The following is a 5,000-nucleotide window of genomic DNA, read 5'->3' on the forward strand; positions in this document are numbered from 1 at the left end:
CATGGTGATGGCACATGCATCGACCATCATCGGCATAGGCTGCCCTTCGGTACGGGCACCTGCCTCGACCGCCATCGGCACAAGCTGGGCCCTGGTGTGGGTTGTTGCCTCGATCACCAGCGGCACATGCTGAGCCTTGGTGCGGGCGGTTGCCTCGAGCACCATCGGCAGACCCTGGGCCCTGGTGCGGCCGGTTGCCCCGATAACCATCGGCACACGCTGGGCCCTGGAGCGGCCGGTTGCCTCGATCACCATCGGCAAAAGCTGGGCCCTGGTGCGGGCGCTTGCCTCGACCACCATCGGCACACGCTGGGCACTGGTGCGGGCGCTTGCCTCGACCACCATCGGCACACGCTGGGCCCTGGTGCGGGCGCCTGCCTCGATCACCATCGGCACACGCTGGGCCCTGGTGCGGGCGGTTGCCCCCAGCACCATCGGCACACGTTGGGCCCTGGTGCGGGCGCTTGCCTCGACCACCATCGGCACACGCTGGGCCCTGGTGCGACAGGTTGCCTCGACCACCATCGGCACACGCTGGGCCCTGGTGCGGGCGCTTGCCTCGACCACCATCGGCACACGCTCGGCCCTGGTGCGGTCGGTTGCCTCGACCACCATCGGCACACGCTGGGCCCTGGTGCGGGCGCTTGCCTCGACCACCATCGGCACACGCTGGGCCCTGGTGCGGGCGCTTGCCTCGACCACCATCGGCACACGCTGGGCCCTGGTGCGGCAGGTTGCCTCGAGCACCATCGGCACACGCTGGGCCCTGGTGCGGTCGGTTGCCTCGACCACCATCGGCACACGCTGGGCCCTGGTGCGGGCGCTTGCCTCGACCACCATCGGCACACGGTGGGCCCTGGTGCGGCAGGTTGCCTCGACCACCATCGGCACACGCTGGGCCCTGGTGCGGCAGGTTGCCTCGAGCACCATCGGCACACGCTGGGCCCTGGTGCGGTCGGTTGCCTCGATCACCATCGGCACACGCTGGGCCCTGGTGCGGGCGGTTGCCTCGACCACCATCGGCACACGCTGGGCCCTGGTGCGGCAGCTTGCCTCGAGCACCATCAGCACACGCTCGGCCCTGGTGCGGTCGGTTGCCTCGAGCACCATCGGCACACGCTGGGCCCTGGTGCGGCAGGTTGCCTCGACCACCATCGGCAGCCTCGACCACCATCGGCACACGCTGGGCCCTGGTGCGGTCGGTTGCCTCGAGCACCATCGGCACACGCTGGGCCCTGGTGCGGCAGGTTGCCTCGACCACCATCGGCACACGCTGGGCCCTGGTGCGGGCGCTTGCCTCGACCACCATCGGCACACGCTCCGCCCTGGTGCGGTCGGTTGCCTCGAGCACCATCGGCACACGCTGGGCCCTGGTGCGGCAGGTTGCCTCGACCACCATCGGCACACGCTGGGCCCTGGTGCGGGCGCTTGCCTCGACCACCATCGGCACACGCTGGGCCCTGGTGCGGGCGCTTGCCTCGAGCACCATCGGCACACGTTGGGCCCTGGTGCGACAGGTTGCCTCGACCACCATCGGCACACGCTGGGCCCTGGTGCGGGCGCTTGCCTCGACCACCATCGGCACACGCTCGGCCCTGGTGCGGTCGGTTGCCTCGACCACCATCGGCACACGCTGGGCCCTGGTGCGGGCGCTTGCCTCGACCACCATCGGCACACGCTGGGCCCTGGTGCGGGCGCTTGCCTCGACCACCATCGGCACACGCTGGGCCCTGGTGCGGGCGCTTGCCTCGACCACCATCGGCACACGGTGGGCCCTGGTGCGGCAGGTTGCCTCGACCACCATCGGCACACGCTGGGCCCTGGTGCGGCAGGTTGCCTCGAGCACCATCGGCACACGCTGGGCCCTGGTGCGGTCGGTTGCCTCGATCACCATCGGCACACGCTGGGCCCTGGTGCGGCAGCTTGCCTCGAGCACCATCAGCACACGCTCGGCCCTGGTGCGGTCGGTTGCCTCGAGCACCATCGGCACACGCTGGGCCCTGGTGCGGCAGGTTGCCTCGACCACCATCGGCACACGCTGGGCCCTGGTGCGGGCGCTTGCCTCGACCACCATCGGCACACGCTCCGCCCTGGTGCGGTCGGTTGCCTCGAGCACCATCGGCACACGCTGGGCCCTGGTGCGGCAGGTTGCCTCGACCACCATCGGCACACGCTGGGCCCTGGTGCGGGCGCTTGCCTCGACCACCATCGGCACACGCTGGGCCCTGGTGCGGCAGGTTGCCTCGACCACCATCGGCACACGCTGGGCCCTGGTGCGGGCGCTTGCCTCGAGCACCATCGGCACACGCTCGGCCCTGGTGCGGTCGGTTACCTCGAGCACCATCGGCACACGCTGGGCCCTGGTGCGGCAGGTTGCCTCGACCATCATCGGCAGCCTCGACCACCATCGGCACACGCTGGGCCCTGGTGCGGGCGGTTGCCTCGACCACCATCGGCACACGCTGGGCCCTGGTGCGGTCGGTTGCCTCGAGCACCATCGGCACACGCTGGGCCCTGGTGCGGCAGGTTGCCTCGAGCACCATCGGCACACGCTGGGCCCTGGTGCGGCAGGTTGCCTCGACCACCATCGGCACACGCTGGGCCCTGGTGCGGGCGGTTGCCTCGACCACCATCGGCACACGCTGGGCCCTGGTGCGGGCGCTTGCCTCGAGCACCATCCGCACACGCTGGGCCCTGGTGCGGCAGGTTGCCTCGAGCACCATCGGCACACGCTGGGCCCTGGTGCGGCAGGTTGCCTCGAGCACCATCGGCACACGCTGGGCCCTGGTGCGGGAGCTTGCCTCGAGCGCCATCGGCACACGCTGGGCCCTGGTGCGGCAGGTTGCCTCGAGCACCATCGGCACACGCTGGGCCCTGGTGCGGTCGGTTGCCTCGAGCACCATTGGCACACGCTGGGCGCTGGTGCGGGCGCTTGCCTCGACCAGCATCGGCACACGCTGGGCCCTGGTGCGGCAGGTTGCCTCGATCACCATCGGCACACGCTGGGCCCTGGTGCGACAGGTTGCCTCGAGCACCATCGGCACACTATCGGCCCTGGTGCGGGCGGTTGCCTCGACCACCGTCGGCACACGCTGGGCCCTGGTGCGGGCGCTTGCCTCGAGCACCATCGGCACACGCTGGGCCCTGGTGCGGGCGGTTGCCTCGAGCACCATCGGCACACGCTGGGCCCTGGTGGGTTTAGGCACATCTTCAAATTTCTGCCGTGCCAATGCCATTTTTATGGCTTGTAAATTCATACAATGGTCCCCTAAGCCTTCACGTGAAGTTTCGTTGGAAGATGACTCGTTTTCTATTTTTCATGATTTTCGAAACTTTTTGCGGTTCGGGATTTTTTAAAATTTTTTTATAAGGATTTTTGGCATCAAATTTTGTAGGCATGATCCTTCTATTTTTGTTGGCATGCACAAAAAAATTCAGCTAAAAACTCGAAGTAGAGAAGATTTTGTGACCGTTTGAAAAAAGTGTCCCCATTTCAGACACTTTAACGGCTACTGGTAGCAAACCTGTAAAATCTCAAATGCTCTTTAAGGGGGTGTGAATTCTCAGAGGTTTGATGAGGGATAGGGGGCCAACACAAGGCCAAGTACCAGCACCCATCGCACATCATGTGCGCACACCCCCCCGGCCCCCCTCCCAATCGCCGGAACCCCAATGCCGCCGGTCAGGTTCTCCGGCGGTACTCCGGCGATGCTCCGGCGATGCTCCGGCGATGCTGTCCCGAGTGAAAAAAATGCGGCACCAGCACATGCTGGAGCCAAGCATGGGCACCGTGGCTCAAAATCGAACTCCGGCCAAGGCCTCGACCATCAATGGCACATGATGACGCATGGTGATGGCACATGCATCGACCATCATCGGCATAGGCTGCCCTTCGGTACGGGCACTTGCCTCGACCGCCATCGGCACAAGCTGGGCCCTGGTGTGGGTTGTTGCCTCGATCACAATCGGCACATGCTGAGCCTTGGTGCGGGCGGTTGCCTCGAGCACCATCGGCAGACCCTGGGCCCTGGTGCGGCCGGTTGCCCCGATAACCATCGACACACGCTGGGCCCTGGGGCGGGCGCTTGCCCCCAGCACCATCGGCACACGCTGGGCCCTGGTGCGGGCGCTTGCCTCGACCACCATCGGCACACGCTGGGCACTGGTGCGGGCGCTTGCCTCGACCACCATCGGCACACGCTGGGCCCTGGTGCGGGCGCTTGCCCCCAGCACCATCGGCACACGCTGGGCCCTGGTGCGGGCGGTTGCCCCCAGCACTATCGGCACACGCAGGGCCCTGGTGCGGGCGGTTGCCCCGAACACCATCGGCACAAGCCGGCCCTTGGTGCGGGCTCCTGGCTCGACCACCATCGGCACACGCCGGCCCTTGGTGCGGCCGGTTGCCTCGACCACCATCGGCACACGCTCGGCCTTGGTGAGGGCGCTTGCCTCGACCACCATCGGCACACGCTGGGCCCTGGTGCGGGCGCTTGCCTCGACCACCATCGGCACACGCTCGGCCTTGGTGCGGGCGCTTGCCTCGACCACCATCGGCACACGCTGGGCCCTGGTGCGGGCGGTTGCCTCGACCACCATCGGCACACGCTCGGCCTTGGTGAGGGCGCTTGCCTCGACCACCATCGGCACACGCTCGGCCTTGGTGCGGGCGGTTGCCTCGAACACCATCGGCACACGCTGGGCCCTGGTGCTGGCGGTTGCCTCGACCACCATCGGCACACGCTGGGCCCTGGTGCGGGCGGTTGCCTCGAACACCATCGGCACAAGCCGGCCCTTGGTGCGGGCGGTTGCCTCGAGCACCATCGGCACACGCTGGGCCCTGGTGCGGGCGGTTGCCTCGACCACCATCGGCACACGCTGGGCCCTGGTGCGGACGGTTGCCTCGAGCACCATGGGCACACGCTGGCCCTTGGTGCGGGCTCTTGCCTCGACCACCATCAGCAGAAGATGGCCCCTACGTCGAACACCATCGATACATGCCG

Source organism: Durio zibethinus, unplaced genomic scaffold (genome assembly GCF_047325235.1).
Source record: "Durio zibethinus cultivar Kanyao isolate XHJ-2024 unplaced genomic scaffold, ASM4732523v1 HiC_scaffold_3, whole genome shotgun sequence".
NCBI classification, from domain to species: Eukaryota; Viridiplantae; Streptophyta; class Magnoliopsida; order Malvales; family Malvaceae; genus Durio; species Durio zibethinus.